Here is a 15280-nt window from a genome sequence, read left to right as displayed (position 1 = left end):
CACGGGGGAAGGGCCGACATCCCGTTCGTCACCAAAGCCACTTAGCCATCCAGACGGGCCCACACGCCAACGGGAGCCGCTTTTAGCCACCTTCAAAAGGGCCCAAAGTGGGTGCAGTGCCCAGGGGAAGGGAGGGCGTGACGCTGTGGCATGTGTCCTCCTGACCAGAGAGGAATCTCTAGAGCATGACATCTAGAGGCCGAGGGTCCTGGGTTCAGATTCCACCTGTGTTCCTGCCGGTGTGGGATCTCCGGGCTCCTCTGAGCCTTTTTATCCCACTTTTGTCCCACCCGTTCTTAAGACACTGGCGCCTAAATGCGCCTAAACCGGGCTTCCTCGACGTGTGTCCGGTTGGTCCTCGTGGTGGTCTGTCTGTCCCCGAGCCTGCCCAGCCCTGGGTCGCCACGAGGCTCGGGAGCCTCCTTTCCAGTAATGCAGAGAAGGCCCTGGTCCCTTCCTCTTGGCACGCATTCTCGTTTCTTTCCAGGGGCCCAGTAGCTTCCATGCTGCCCTCAGGCTTCTGTCAACGCAAATTAATTCACTCCAAGGTGGCAGAAACTAAATGCGTCTCCAGACTCATTGTTTTTTCAAAGACGAGCTAAATGGGGCGATGCTTACCCCCGTGGTGCAACTTAGCCCTCAGGGGCCCCTGGCAGAGTTGTCTAGGAGCAGAAGCCCTTTCCCACAGTTTCTTAAGTCCTATAGGACAGCCCTGTCCCCCTCGCCGGCCCCCGTGAGTATCATTCTATCGGGCTCCTCGATCTTGTCGGTCTCAGTACCACGGGGTGGTGGGGGAGATGGGACCCCGTGGGGTGAGATGCGAGTGGACTCCCATCCTCTTTATGTGAGTCACGCTGGGGTGGAGGGGCTTCCCCGGGCGGGCGCAGGACCTCTTGCTCTCCAACGGCCTCTCTGCCCACGTGCCCGGGCTCCAGGACATCGTCCCCAGGGACCACGTGCAACCCTAGGAGGTGGCGCTGCTCCACTTGCGAGGCAGACAGACCTGCACTGGCGTTTCACCTCTGCCCCAAGCGAGCGTGCGCCTTTGGGCAAGCGTGCCTCTTTCGGAGCCTCGGTTTCCTCATCTGTGAAATGGGGATAGCACTGTAGCATTTCCTCCTGCCTGGGAAAGTGGGAGGGAGGGGGGCGGCTCAAATGAGCTGACCCTTGCGCAGAGCCTGGGGCGGGATCAAGCACTCAACACGCAGAAGCGGTCGTGACCGTGGTCACGGTGGCAATGAGGGGGGAGCGGAAGAGGAAGAGGAAGACTTCGGTGTTGGCCTAGAGAGGGTTTAGGAGGCGGGCACCAGCTTTGTCAGTGGGAGCTGGGGGCACCGCGTGAGCCTCTCCCTGCCAGCAATGCTCTTTGCCATCAGCGACATCTGGCTTTCTGCCCTGGATGTGTATTAGGAGTGATTACGTGTCCCTTTAAATTCTGGGAGCTGTCGCTAACCGGTGCCGAGGTTTATTTGCACCGTTTATTTCAGCTCCTGTGCAGCCCCTGCCCCTCTCTCCTGAGAGGGGCAGGGAAGGAGAGACACCTGCTCAGTGTGTTTAATTTCCATGAAAAGCGTGCTTCCTGGGAAGGAACCCCTTTGAAGTGCTCCGGGTTGGCTGGAAATGAGTCCCAGGAGACAGCCCCCACCCCAGACATCGGGCTCCCCCTTCCTGGAGATGGGGAGGAAGAAAAACCCTTTTAAAAGGAGAATCATATTGGTTGGAAATTAGGATGGAGAAGGAAAAAAAAAAAAAAATGATGGTGAGGCTGACCCGGGAATGAGGACAGAGCAGGGCTCATGTTGATTACATTCAGGTCGACCATCCGTGTCTCGTGTCCTCACCTCTTTGTAAAAAAGAAAGGCTGAGCCCCCCTCCCCAACACACACACACACACACACACACACACACACACACACACACACAGTTGGAAGGATGGAATGTGCTAGAAAATGCTGGAACCAAATTGCCAAGTTTGATGGAACACGACCACCACGACATCTGTGGAGCCAAGGACAAGAACCCCCCTTTCTAATATCCCTCCCCCGACTCCAAAGCTTCCTGTGGGGGGGTCCTCAGCTGTGTGTGGACTCCCCAGCCCGGGCATCGCTCTGTCCACGCCCTGCCACCACCTCATGACAGCCGCTGTTGGCCACCCTCACGACCAGTTACACACAGAAGGGCTGTAGCTCACCTTTGGAGGAGTGGGCCCGAAGAAGAGACCCACACAGGCCGCGGCAGGGCCATCAGGGCAAGAAGTCACAAGTCCCGGGTACCCACCGCATCGTCTAGAAATGGGGTGGCAGGCTCAGAGTGGGCACCTCTCCGTGACCCCGCGGATGCTTCCGCGCCTGCCTCTGAAGACCCTTCACCCCAGGGGGTGGGGCATGGCTGCAGGAGGGACCGAGCTGGGCCCTCCCAAGTACAAGGCTCAGAGCAGGGGCTCCTCCTGCCCAGGGCCCCAGGTGGCACTCCAACGGGGAGCCGCTGGGGATGTGGAAAAATGGCTGCCGTCGAAGGGGTCACGGCTATTTCGGAGGGCGATCAGGCAGTGGCTGCTGACATTTCAAACGCACCTCGATCCTATGACCCACAAATCACACCTCTTCGTGGCCACCCCAGAAAAAAAAACTAAAACAAAAACAAACACCCGCCATTGCCTAAAAAGGCGTGTGCAGAGATGATCGCCGCAACGTGACTGAAAAAGTTGAAAAACAAGCTAAGTGTCCATCCATCAGGTGGGGAACGTCTGATTCAACCACGGCGTGGCCATGCCACGGAACGCGTGCAGCGCGTGAACTTATGTGAACCGACCGTGAACGACGTGGCTCTGTAGGTTCTCGCAGGGGACGCTGGTGAGGGCGGTGTTGTGGGGAGGAAAGAGGCAGAGAGCACTTTGAGCCGATTTATAGCAACTCAGAGCAAATCCAAAAAATCCCCCCCCCCCCCCCACGTGCTTGCACAGGTACATGCGCACGTACGTAAATACGTAGGAACGTGCCCGGAAGAATCTACCGCAATGTGACACGGCTGTCTCCAGCGAACAGACCGGGACGAGGAGACCGTGGTCAGAGAAACTTCGATCTGATCTGTACCACGTGTATCTGCACGTAGCCAGCTAGATCGAAACGTAATCTAGATTCTAGCTGAGTCAACACTCCGTGGAAACCTCTGCTCCCCACTCTTTCATTTTTAGAGCACGTGGCAGTTTCCAGAGCGTTTCTCACTCAGAGGTTGGAGGTCAGCAGAGCCAGGGGAGCCCCATTTTACAGATGGGTGAAACCAGGGCGTTGCAGATACTGATCAAGCATCTCCAAACCCCTCCTACTGAGGACCCCACGCAGGAGCTATTCGAGGATGGCAGGTAAGGGAAAGGTCTCATTTCTTTTCTTTAAGATAGAAAAAAAGAAGCCGCATTCTCCTTATCATCCTGCCTTAGCTGATGGAACATGATCATCTGAGGGTCTTGCTTCCACAACGGCCTCTTGCTGGGACCTCTGCCTCAGTCTGCTTGTTTTCATCCTTCCCAGCATAGCTCTATCTCACCTCCTCCGGGAAGCTGCCCCTGACTGCCTCAGTCCAATCCCCTTCTCCTTCCTCTGCTTCTTCTGGTTTAGCTACAACTAGCCTTATATATCCACAGGAGTATTTACTGTGCATCCCAACAGGAAAAATGAGAAAGAAATACTAAAACGCAGGGGCGCCCGGGTGGCTCAGTCGGTTAAGCGTCCGCCTTCGGCTCAGGTCGTGATCTCACGCTCGGTGGGTTCGAGCCCCTTGTCGGGCTCTGTGCTGACGGCTCGGAGCCTGGAGCCTGCTTCGGATTCTGTGTCTCCCTCTCTCTCTGCCCCTCCACCGCTCACGCTCTGTTTCTCTCTCAAAAATAAATACACACTAAAAAAATTAAAAAAAAAAAAAAAAGAAAGAAATACCAAAAAGCAGACAGGAGACCTGAAAAACAGAGCCCTCTGGGACATTCAGAACAAAGGAACCCAGTCCTCCACACTTGCTGGATCCTGAACACAGTCTCGGTGTATCAAAGCACAGAAGACTAGAGAGCGTTCATATTTCAAGTCATCCGTAAAAAGTTAAGTAACATTCACGGTTCTCCAAGAAAATAGGAATATGTACAATCTATTTTCGAAAACTGTCCCATTACATTACATTCAAAAAGATGCATATAGAAAGGGTGACCTTCGATGATCTAAAAATTCACTTATGTGAGGGGTGCCTGGGTGGCGCAGTCGGTTAAGCGTCCGACTTCAGCCAGGTCACGATCTCGCGGTCCGTGAGTTCGAGCCCCGCGTCAGGCTCTGGGCTGATGGCTCGGAGCCTGGAGCCTGTTTCCGATTCTGTGTCTCCCTCTCTCTCTGCCCCTCCCCCGTTCATGCTCTGTCTCTCTCTGTCCCAAAAATAAATAAACGCTGAAAAAAAAAAATTAAAAAAAAAAATTCACTTATGTGGACAAGCTTCGCTGCCCCACGATCCCATGATCTAACCGGGGGCAGCCCAAGTTATAGCCGCTTGTCGCGTGAGCGCTAGTCTGTTCCTGTCCGCCTACGACTTCCTCCGTGATGGCAGATCCACATTCTGTGCCCGCACTGATGTCCTAACGGCCTCAACACAGGGCTTGGTCCAACAGAGGGAGATGCGCACCTGATCGCAGGCTCCCGGCCCGGAAAGGACTTCACACTCCTGACTCCTGCCCAGCCCTGAGCCTGGCATTCAGCCCTGGCTCTAAGACGTCACAGGGCAAGACTGAAGCTGGAAAGAAGCATCTGAAATGGGTGAGGATAAGCCAGAGTGGTGGGCACCTGTGGTCTGAATTAAACAGTGCCTGAGAGGCGGCAGGAGGCACGTTCACAGACGTGAACGAGCTGGTATGGCAGAAACCCGGGCTCCACAAGCCCACTGAGGATGTAAGATTCGGCGTAGCAAAGAGAGTTCATTGGGTTTGCAGGCTGCAGTCATTTGCTGATGTCTGTTGGGGGTAAGAAGGTCCAATGGTCCCGTCCAGACTCCTGCCGCGGGAGACTGACCATCCATCGCTGATGTCTGCCCCAAGCGGAAGGAGAGAGGGGCAAGGGACAATGCCAGAGATTTGCCATCCTTGCTCTTGTCCACTGCCCTTATTATACAGAGAGGGCGGTGCTGGTCCAGAGAAAGAGGGTTATTTGCCCAAGGTCGCCCAGCAAGGAGGAGGAAGACGGTTTATAATTGTGCTGTCCAGCATGGTGGCCGCTCGCCACAGGGGCTACGGAGCCCTTGAGGTGCAGTTCGTCCGGATGGAGATGTACGATGATAAAAATTTACGTTGGATTTCGAAGGCGCAATATGAAAAAAAGAAAGCAAAATATCTCATTAACGCTTCAATATTTTTTTTTAATTTTTTTTCAACGTTTATTTTTGGGACAGAGAGACACAGAGCATGAGTGGGGGAGGGGCAGAGAGAGAGGGAGACACAGAATCGGAAGCAGGCTCCAGGCTCTGAGCCATCAGCCCAGAGCCCGACGCGGGGCTCGAACTCACGGACCGCGAGATCGTGACCTGAGCTGAAGTCGGACGCTTAACCGACTGAGCCACCCAGGCGCCCCTAACGCTTCAATATTGATGGCACGTTGAAATGATAATGTTTTGGACACACTGAGTGGAACAAACTTCATCAATACGTTAACTTCACCTGTTTCGTTTTACTCTTTAAAAACTGTGGCTACTAGAGAATTTAAAGCTATATGCACCGGGGACGCCTGGGTGGCTCAGTCGGTTGAGCGGCTGCCTTCGGCTCAGGACACAATCTCTCAGTCTGTGAGTTCAAGCCCCGCGTCGAGCTCTGGGCTGATGGCTCAGAGCCTGGAGCCTGCTTCTGATTCTGTGTCTCCCTCTCTCTCTGCCCCTCCCCTGCTTGCTCTCTGTCTCTGTCTCTCTCTCAAAAATAATAAACATTAAAAAAAAATTAAAAAAAAAAAAGCTATATGCACGGTTTCCATGACATTTCCATTAAACAGAGCCGATTTAGAGCAAAACGAAGGTTCTCCGCCAGGCAGAGAGGGACAAGCAATGGGGGACTTATTATCCTAATCTGGGAGGTCATCCTGGGGAGGGAGCAGGGGACGAGATCCAAAAACGTTTTGGTAAATCCGTGGTGCTGGGTCCAATTTTATGTTCTTAAGATGATAGAAATGTTGGGACAAACTGATAGACCACCTCAGAGGTTCAAGTCATCTGCATGTCCTGACCCTACACTGTCCCACCTGTTAGGCGACCTTCTATGTTGAAGACGTCTGTGTTTACGTCCATGATCTCATCTCACCCAGAGAAGGGTGGCCCTCGCTAGCATGATCCTCCAGCTATACCGACTGGAGGGCGTCAGGAGGCTGGGTCAAGTTCACAAAAGGCAGGCAGTGAGTGGCAGAGTGTTAGGGCTTCTCCCACCATGTGGGTGCGGGGGAGAAGGACCCCCTCCCTTGGTGCCTATTTTTAGGACCAGACGCAGCCAAAGAATTGGACTCGTTCTTCTGAAACGCTCTGAATGGAATTCAGCTTCACAATAAACCATAATCAAAACCCGACTCTGCAAGGCAGGGAGGGAGGGAGCCCCTCCTGTTAGTTCTTAATTCAAACGTCCCTTGGGAGGCAGCGGGGACAGAGCTGGGCCCGCATGTGGTGGCTGGTGCTGCAGGGCACAAGCCTTGGGTGGCCATGGGCAGGTCATGGCTCTAGTCTGGGCCTCAGTGTCCCCGCCTCTGCCACAAGGAAGGTCAGGGTGATTTCATTCAGCCCCTCCAGGCTCTCTAATTCCCGAAAACATGCTCTGCTTCGAAGTTGCTGACCCAGAGACACTTGACAGGCACAGATTAAGAAGAGTAGAGTATTGGGGCGCCTGGGTGGCGCAGTCGGTTAAGCGTCCGACTTCAGCCAGGTCACGATCTCCCGGTCCGTGAGTTCGAGCCCCGCGTCAGGCTCTGGGCTGATGGCTCAGAGCCTGGAGCCTGTTTCCGATTCTGTGTCTCCCTCTCTCTCTGCCCCTTCCCCGTTCATGCTCTGTCTCTCTCTGTCCCAAAAATAAATAAAAACGTTGAAAAAAAAATTTAAAAAAAAAAAAAAAGAAGAGTAGAGTATAGAAAGTAGACATCTAAGGATAGGGTGGGTAACAAAGCTCAGCTTTTGGGGCTCTGGGGTACCATGTTCCTTAGGACCGCTGTGCACAGCTGTCCAGGTTGTTCACTGCACCAGAGCATGCCTAATAAAGCTAATGGAAGAAGAAATTCAGCCTCTACTCCACGCTTTTAGCAGAATGCCTGCTACAGGAACCATGTTTGCCCTGATAAAGGTACTAATGGGCACAAAGGTACTATAAAAGCTAACAGGGGGTCCTAGTGTTCCCATCCTACTGTACCCCCACTCCCCAAGTGACCGTACCCAACTTTTGCTTCAAAACCTGAACAATCGCCCTGATTTAGCGCCCACTCATGAAGCTTATCTTGAGGATGACGAGATACGGGAACAGACGAGACGCACGCTTCAAGCAATCAAAGGAATTGCCAGTCCTGTCCTCACTGGACTGAGGGTCCCCCTTCTCCTCCTTCTGTAGCCCAGCTGCAGTGGGGGAGTCTAAAAGGATGAGGCTTAGTCCTCGCTGTCTGGAAGCCGGCCCAGCCCGGGGGACAAAGAATAGGAGAGAAGTGTCACCAGGCCAGGTGGCTCCTCGAGGCAACTTCTGTAGACATGTCCGCATGAACAGTGAGCCCTCGATGCACTCCAGTGATCCCTCTGTCTTCGGGGCCAGGACTGACCGAAGGTGACTGTGCCCATCCCGGCACAACCCTGAGGCCCAGGAGGCCTCCGGCTCCCAGATTCAAGGCCAAGATGGGGCGAGCGCCGTCTGGGTTTTAATCAGCTGCCATCTGAGGCGCTCAGATCATGCAAGGCGACGGCTGACCCGGCCACTTTCTGTAATTGGGATCAAGTGCTCCCTTGGAGTCTGGAGAGGAGGCTGTGGGGTGCAAAAGGCCCTCCAAGGCCTGGCCCCCCCAACGCCTCAGGAGGGCAGTGGGGGCCTAGGCCACTCCCAGCTACAGCAGGAACCCCAGGCCCTCCGCCGGCAGCCCCCTGTGGCCTCCCTGCCTCAGCGGCGACCCCACTGCGAGCTGGAAAGGAAGGAGTGGGCAAGGAAGGCCTGGGAGCCCACGCACGAGGCCGGCCCTCCTCTTCCTCAGGCCCCCTTGACACAGACACCAGCTTGAGCCAGACAGATCTGGGGACCAATCCTAACTCTGCCAGTTACTGGCCGGAGGCGAGTTCAAGCCGTCCTGAGGCTCAGTTCTCATATCTGCAAAATAGTCACCTTTTTTGATCGCCTCTGCACCAAGCACTGGCCAATCCCGGGAAGGCTACTGTGATTCCAGGTTTCCCCCCCAGCCCCTGCACCAGCGCCCTCCCATCCCCCCACCCCATCCCAGCGGTCCCAGCAAGCATTAGCCTGTCCTCCGACTGCCCCCTCTGTCTCCCGCCATCACCTTAGGGGATGTTGAGTCCAATCGTACAGAGGAAGATTTGCGCGGACGGTGGGGAGCAGACGGGGGCGGTGGGAAGGGGGCATGTCTGTTTCCCAGGAATATCACTTCCCCTTTGTTTGGCATCTGCTGTGTCTGAAGGATGCAAAACCTTTCAGCATTTTACAAAAGCTGAAAACTTCGTGGGGAGAGAAAAAAAAAAAAAAAAGTCGCGTGAGTGAGAAAGCCCAGGGCATTTCTGGGAAGTGGCGGAGCCTGGAGGGGGCTGTGATGGGAGTTAACAGCACAGAATGCTGAACACGGCACCGCACCAAGGCATCGAGACCTCGTTCTGTACAGGAGCCATGGAAAAGCTGTGGATCAGGAGACGACGCCTTCTTAGATGACCTGGGAAAATAACCTGGGCTGCAGCGAGGAGGACTCATCCGTCCGTCGCACACATATTTATTGAGCACCTGCTATGTTGGAGATGACGTTCCAGGCTCTAGGGACTGAACGGTGAACAAAAGTGCCTTTGTCCTCGCGGGGCTTCCCCTCTACGGGGGAAACACAGCCTGCACTGGGGTGGCTGGGGTGGGGGGGAGGGAAGGGGGGTCTTGATGGGGAGTTCAGTTCTCTTCCCATTTCCCCTGCACCTCCCCAGCTCAAGCAAGGCCCCTCTCCCCCTGGCTCTGCAGATGCCCAGACACCGTCCCCGAATAAGGTACCCTACCCAGACAGCTCTGAGACCCTCTGAGCCATGGGCCGCCCGGCACCCCCACAGGAACTCTGAACCCTTTCCTACCCCCACCCCAGGCTCCTCTGCTAATCTGCTGGGCCCTCGCTGGTCTGTACCTGGCTCCCACCTGCCAGCGTCTTTTTTGCCCTTTAATTGTGGTAAACTACGCAGAACTTAAAATTTGCCATTGTAACCGTTTTTAAGCGTGCGGTTCAGTATATGCGCGTTGTCGTGCCCCTGATTTCCAGAACGTGTTCCTACCCTTTCAACAACTGCCCATGCCCCTCTCCCCCGTGGCCCCCGGAAACCACCATCGTACTCATTCCGTGAATTGGCTACTCTAGATACCTCACGTAAGTGGAATCGAACAGTCTTTGTCTTTTTATAAACTTTTTTTAACGTTTATTTATTTTTGAGAGAGAGAGACAGAGCACAAGCAGGGGAGGGGCAGAGAGAGAGGGAGACACAGAATGGGGAGCAGGCTCCAGGCTCTGAGCTGTCAGCACAGAGCCCGACGCGGGGCTCGAACTCACAAACTATGAGATCATGACCCGAGCCGAAGTCGGACGCTTAACCGACTGAGCCACCCAGGCGCCCGGAGACTTTGTCTTTTTATGACGGGCTCATTTTACCTAGCACAAGGTCCTCAAGGTTCATCCATGTTGTAGCAGGTGCCGGAATTTCCTTCCTTTTTAAGGGTGAACACTAGTCCAAGTGTGTGTACATCACATTATGTTTATCCATTCATCCATCGCTGGGCACTTGGGTTGTTTCCACCTGTTGGCTCTCATGAAGAATGCTGCTATGAACATGGCTGTACACGTTATTTCCGAGGGTCCCTGGTGTCAGTTCTTTCAAATACAGACCCAGAAGTCAAACTGCTCGATCATACGGTAAAGCTAAGTTTTACTTTTTTGAGAAATTCTTGCCGACATCGGACGTTGAGTCAATCAGTATAAAAACACGGGTGCCATCTCCCAGCACAGGCGATCGCTTAAAAACCCCCCTCTCCCTGTAGACCATTCCGGTAGCTTAGACACTACTCAGGAGATGCTGTGTTTTGGCCCAAAGCCCCTCGGAGTATCTGGAGTCAGGGCCGGGAAGGATAATTAACAAACAATGGTTAAGATCTGTGCTTGCCCAACCCGTGACAAAAGCAGTCATTTGTTGCTTTAGGCGACCTGGATTGGTGGGGTCAGCACCGAAAGACCTTGGGGAAGTTTCAAGTCGAATTCGAGCACAATGGGGTGAAGTAACAAACTTCTTCACGGGCAGGAAGGCCCTAATGGAAGTATCGTAACAACCAGCAAACAAATAACACGGGATTAATTTTGTCAAGCCCGTTGTGGCTAGTGTTTTCTCCACCTGGGCACTGCCGACATCCGGGGCCAGATAAGGCTGGGGGTGCGCCCTCTGCCTTATAAGACGTTCGCAACCACCCTGGCCTCTCGGGCGACAGTCCAGTAGCACTCTCCTCCCAGGATGACAACCGAAAAATGTCTCCAGACGTTGCAGATGTCCCCTGGGGTTGGCGGTACAGAAATGCCCCCAGTCGAGAACCACTGGTGCAGCCAGACCGTCATTTGTCACGTGCTGCAGTGACCACTCTGCTGTCATTTAGGCTGTGATCGTCGGGTGACAGTAAAACCATATACATTTGAACTAAAGCCAGCCCCGGAGCACAGGGTCGAGAATGCTCGCGGGAAGAAGGGCTGGGAGAGGAACACGTCGGTCGTGGAAGTGCTCTCGAGAGTTTCCTCCGGGCTGCATTTGGAAATGGGCTCCTAGAGCCAAGCCTGTGCACGGAGACTGCAGGGGGCAGATTTGGCCTTCAGAACAAAACCAGCTTTCCGGGGGCTTTGCATGCAAAATGATGCTGCTAGGTGCTAATTATAACTGATTATGAATTATTCTTCGTTGCTCACGAAAGTAGGTCTGAGCCACAGCCTCCTTTCCTCCGTATGTGATTTGGGAAGCACGAGCTTAGCGTTTCGGGGGCATCTGAAAGAAGGAGGCCCATTCCCTCAACCGGTAACAAAGTCGATTACGGCGTCAGCGGGGCGGTCCCAAAGCTGGGGTGCACAGAGGTACGGCAGTGTTTCCTTCCTGAGGATTGCTGGCCTGGGCAGCGAGGGGGTGCAACTCGGGGTGAGATGGGTCAAGGCGGCCCTCCCGGTTCGCTCCGATTCACCTACCCCTTACCAACGAACGCAGCCTTCTGCGCACGCACCAAGTGGACAGGAATATTCTCAGAGGGGCCAGGGATTCCCATCGGCGGCCTGTCTTCCAGCACTAAGAAGTCTAGATGGCTGTGCAAATGAATCACTCGAGGTTTAGCTTGCTGAGGCCCCAGGTTTGCAGCCAGGCCCGGCTGGATCTCTGCTGCGTAGACGGCTGGAGCGTCCGCTTCCGTCCGCTGAGTCCTGGGCCACTGAGCGGCCGGAGCTGGCCACCCCGAGCTGGGCCTCCGTCGTCTGACGGTAACACTGCCTGGGGCGTCTGTTGTACGACAGACACACGGGCCCCCTGAGGGCCCGGGCTCCGGAAGAAGCCGAATCGTACATTCACTTCAGCAACCGACCCCAGGGGCCCGGAAAATCGGCTTCGGGTCAGATTAAGCCACTATGTGTGAAGTCCTCAGGAGAGGCCGTGGAGCAGACGGGAAGGGGCATGGAGCTGGGAGGGCGGGAGCTGAACCCCGACGGGGCCAGTGGTGAAGGTCCTATACCACACGGGGCTCTGGCCTCCCAGGATCTGGGCTCAAAACCTGACACGGTCGGTGTATGACGTCGGGCAGATCACTCCATCCGCCACACTTCAGATTCTGTCAGCCCCTACCCCCTAGGATCCTCGTCCGGAGTAAGTGAGTTTACACAGGAAAACCTCTAGAACATTCCCTGGCGTTCGAGCAGCCCTGTGTAAACCTTTCCTATTGTGATGTTCTCTGAGCCTCAAGCTCTCTGGACCCCAGTTTCCCGTTGGGTAAGAGAGAAACGACGACGCCTTCCAAAGAGGGCAAGTGGAACAAAGAAGACGCATCTGATGCGTCCAGTCCTAATGCCTGACACATGGGAGGTGCTCCGTAACGGGCGGGAGTCATTTTTACGTTGGTGACAAAACCTCGTCGCGACTTCTGATTCCTCTGCCTTCTGGTTGTGTTGTCTCCTCTTGCCTCTCTGTTTTGAAGGAGCTGAAGGGTGCTTTCAGCCCATAATCACCCTTTCGATACAAGGACCTGCCACGGGACGTCTATCTGTCAGATCAGCACGTTGAGTGAGCCCTGGGGTTGTTACCACTTCCCACCCTCTTCTGGGCATTTAGCTATCCGGTGACATTTTCTGTGGAAAGCAGTTAGGGCCACCCAGCAGATACTTGGAGCGTGGCTGCGTTTTCCTCTTCCAGCTCTGCAAATGTCACAGCTGGTTTCCCATCCCCGAGCACAGTGTGTTACCAGGAGGCAATGAAGCCCATTGCTGGGGTAGAGATCAATCCTGAGAGGCTCCCAGCTCCCCCCCCCCAACCCCTGCAGGGGCACGGCTCTGTCCCCAACCTGCTAGCTGGCCCTGGGCTGGTACTTAATCTCTCTGGGGTTCAGTTTCCTTAGAGAAGTACCAATAATGTGAGATCACCAACACCGCGTTAAGGCTTGGAGGAGCCCAAACAAAGCACAGGACACGGTGTCACGCAGAGGAAGGGGCACTGGCCCCGGAATTCAAGGGATGTGGGTTCTCGCCCAGGCTGTGTGACCTCAGACCAGCCACCCCACCTGCCCGGGACTTGTATTGCACTGTCTATAAAATAGGCATTACACACATGAATCAGCTGTTTGTGTTCCTAGCTATTTATACTCCGCCTGCTTCCAAAAAGGATTTGAGACAGCTTGTAATCAGATGCTGTGAAAATAGACGTGGAAAATCAAAGACCATGAGGAAGGAGGAGGAAGAGGCAAATATACCAGCCACATGGACTGACAGAGCTTCTGTGGTCAATCTGACCCTTTTTGCCTCGGATCCCAGGAAGCTCAGGGCTAAATTTATTACTCCAGAGGGACACAAGTCAGACAAGTACCTGTTCAAAGCAAATCCACCCTTACCAGTTGTTCAAGAGAGACAACCTTTTCCCCAGAATGAAATTCTGAAAATAATCGACAAAGATACCAAACCTCAAAAGCTACTCCGTAAAATGTTAGTCTTCACCTGGATTCACTCAGGGTCTACTTACTGAGCAAGACGCCAGGCGTCGAGAACGTTGGGGATGCTAGATGAAGGAAGCTAACAGAGCAGCTCACGGAGGCTGGAGGTTCTCACTCCGAGCTCAGCATTAGAATCACCCAGGAAGCTCTTTAAAACGTCCTATGCTCTGCTCCCATCCCTAGAGATTCTGGTGGAACTGGCTTAGAGTGGGGCCAGACGACCAGTTTGTTTCAAAAGCTCTCCAGGTGGTTCTACAGAGCACTGGGGTGAGAACCAGCGGTGTAGGGCCTTGTGGACCATTGTAAGACGTCTCCTCCATGCGTTAGGAATCCACGAGGGCCGGGGGTGGGATTCTGTCTTCTCTGCTGCTGGATGGAACAGGGATCTAAACAGAACGAGGGTGGAAGGAAGACGCAGGACGTACCCGGGGAGTCTAGGGTATGTGGGGACCCTGGGCAAGTATTTTTTCAGGGCCTCTGTCTGGGTAAATAATTCGAGTCATCCAAAGTCAACGAGTCAGCACCGCCCAGGTGGCCAGAACTCACAGAATCCGGTGAAAGAAACATCGCGCTGACCATTGTGAGTTATCTGCTTGCCGGACCGCCCTCCTGGGACTGCAGCCAGGCCCTGGGCCCCAGGGAGACCCCGTAGGTATGGGTCCTGGAGCTCCTTGGGGGCATCTGGTCTACCCAACCTGTGCGAGGTTCAGGGAGAGGGGGGTAGGGGGCACAGAGGAGGAGACAGATGGGCACGGTGGCCAAATGAGTCCTTGTCAGGACTCAGGGTCCCCAGAGTGGCACTCCAGGCCCGACTGGTCCCAGGCACTAGAAGGGGGACTTAAACCTACAGATTTGAAGAAAATGACTCCAGAGCTACTGAGGCCCAGGGCCCAGAATAGGTCTAAGAATGGCACTGGGAAGGGGCACAGGTAGTGGAGGTGACAGATGACAGCAGCCTGTGTGGACGTAGTGGCAGAGCACGGACCAAAGTGGATCGATCCGGGGATCCGGGATACACCATGGATGCAGAGCTATTCTCATGAGCAGAACTTATGGCCCTGGCGGGGTCACCAGGGCTGTTGACAAATATGTGGTTTTCTTGTTTGAGGGCACATGATAGGCTCACACGCCACGGGCAGGCCTCCCGGGCAGCTGCGTTGAACAGACGTCCCCCCACCCCATCACGGATGTGTCACACGAGTGAAAAATCAGGGGTGCTGCGGGAAGCCTCTGTGATGGGGGGGGGGGCTGAGGACGTATTTGTTACAGCAGCACAACCAGGCTCATGCTGACTGATACAGGGACCCTCGGCCGGCCTAAGTTAGGGTTTCACCCACAGTTTCCTCTTGACCTTGGCCCACTGGAGGGGGGGCCTCCCAAACCTTCTCCATTTGGCTGGACCCCAGCCCTATTAGCTGGCTATTTTCTGGGCCTCCGGTGGTCCCGGGAAAGAAAACGGGCCGGGAGAGAGCAGTGCGCGGCCCTCGCCCCGCAGGCCGGCCGGCCCCGGGCTCCCGCGCCCCCCACCCGGGCTGCGGGCTCATTAGATGAAAGTGCTATCACCTGTCAGACAAACTGCTAGAAGTGTGATAAATTAATGATCAAATAGTACGGTCGACACAGCCACTGTACTGCCTCGGCTACTTACAAGCTGGCCGGGTGCTTAAAAAATGCAGCCGGCATTAAAAAAAAATCAGGCGTTAAAGGAAAATGTCACCCGGCTTTTCAAAAAGGATCTGTTTTAAAATGACCACAGACGGCTCGGTTTCAGAGTCTTTATTTGATTCCTGTTCTTTGTATTTTGTTTTATTGCTCGCAAGGAAGGAAGGGGCGGCGGCGGGGGGGGGGGGGGAAGGGGGG

This window comes from Lynx rufus, unplaced genomic scaffold (assembly GCF_022079265.1).
Source record: "Lynx rufus isolate CCGP_SWC_20201006 ecotype Redwood Valley unplaced genomic scaffold, mLynRuf1.p SCAF_16, whole genome shotgun sequence".
Lineage (NCBI taxonomy): Eukaryota > Metazoa > Chordata > Mammalia > Carnivora > Felidae > Lynx > Lynx rufus.
This window is presented reverse-complemented; position numbering follows the sequence as displayed.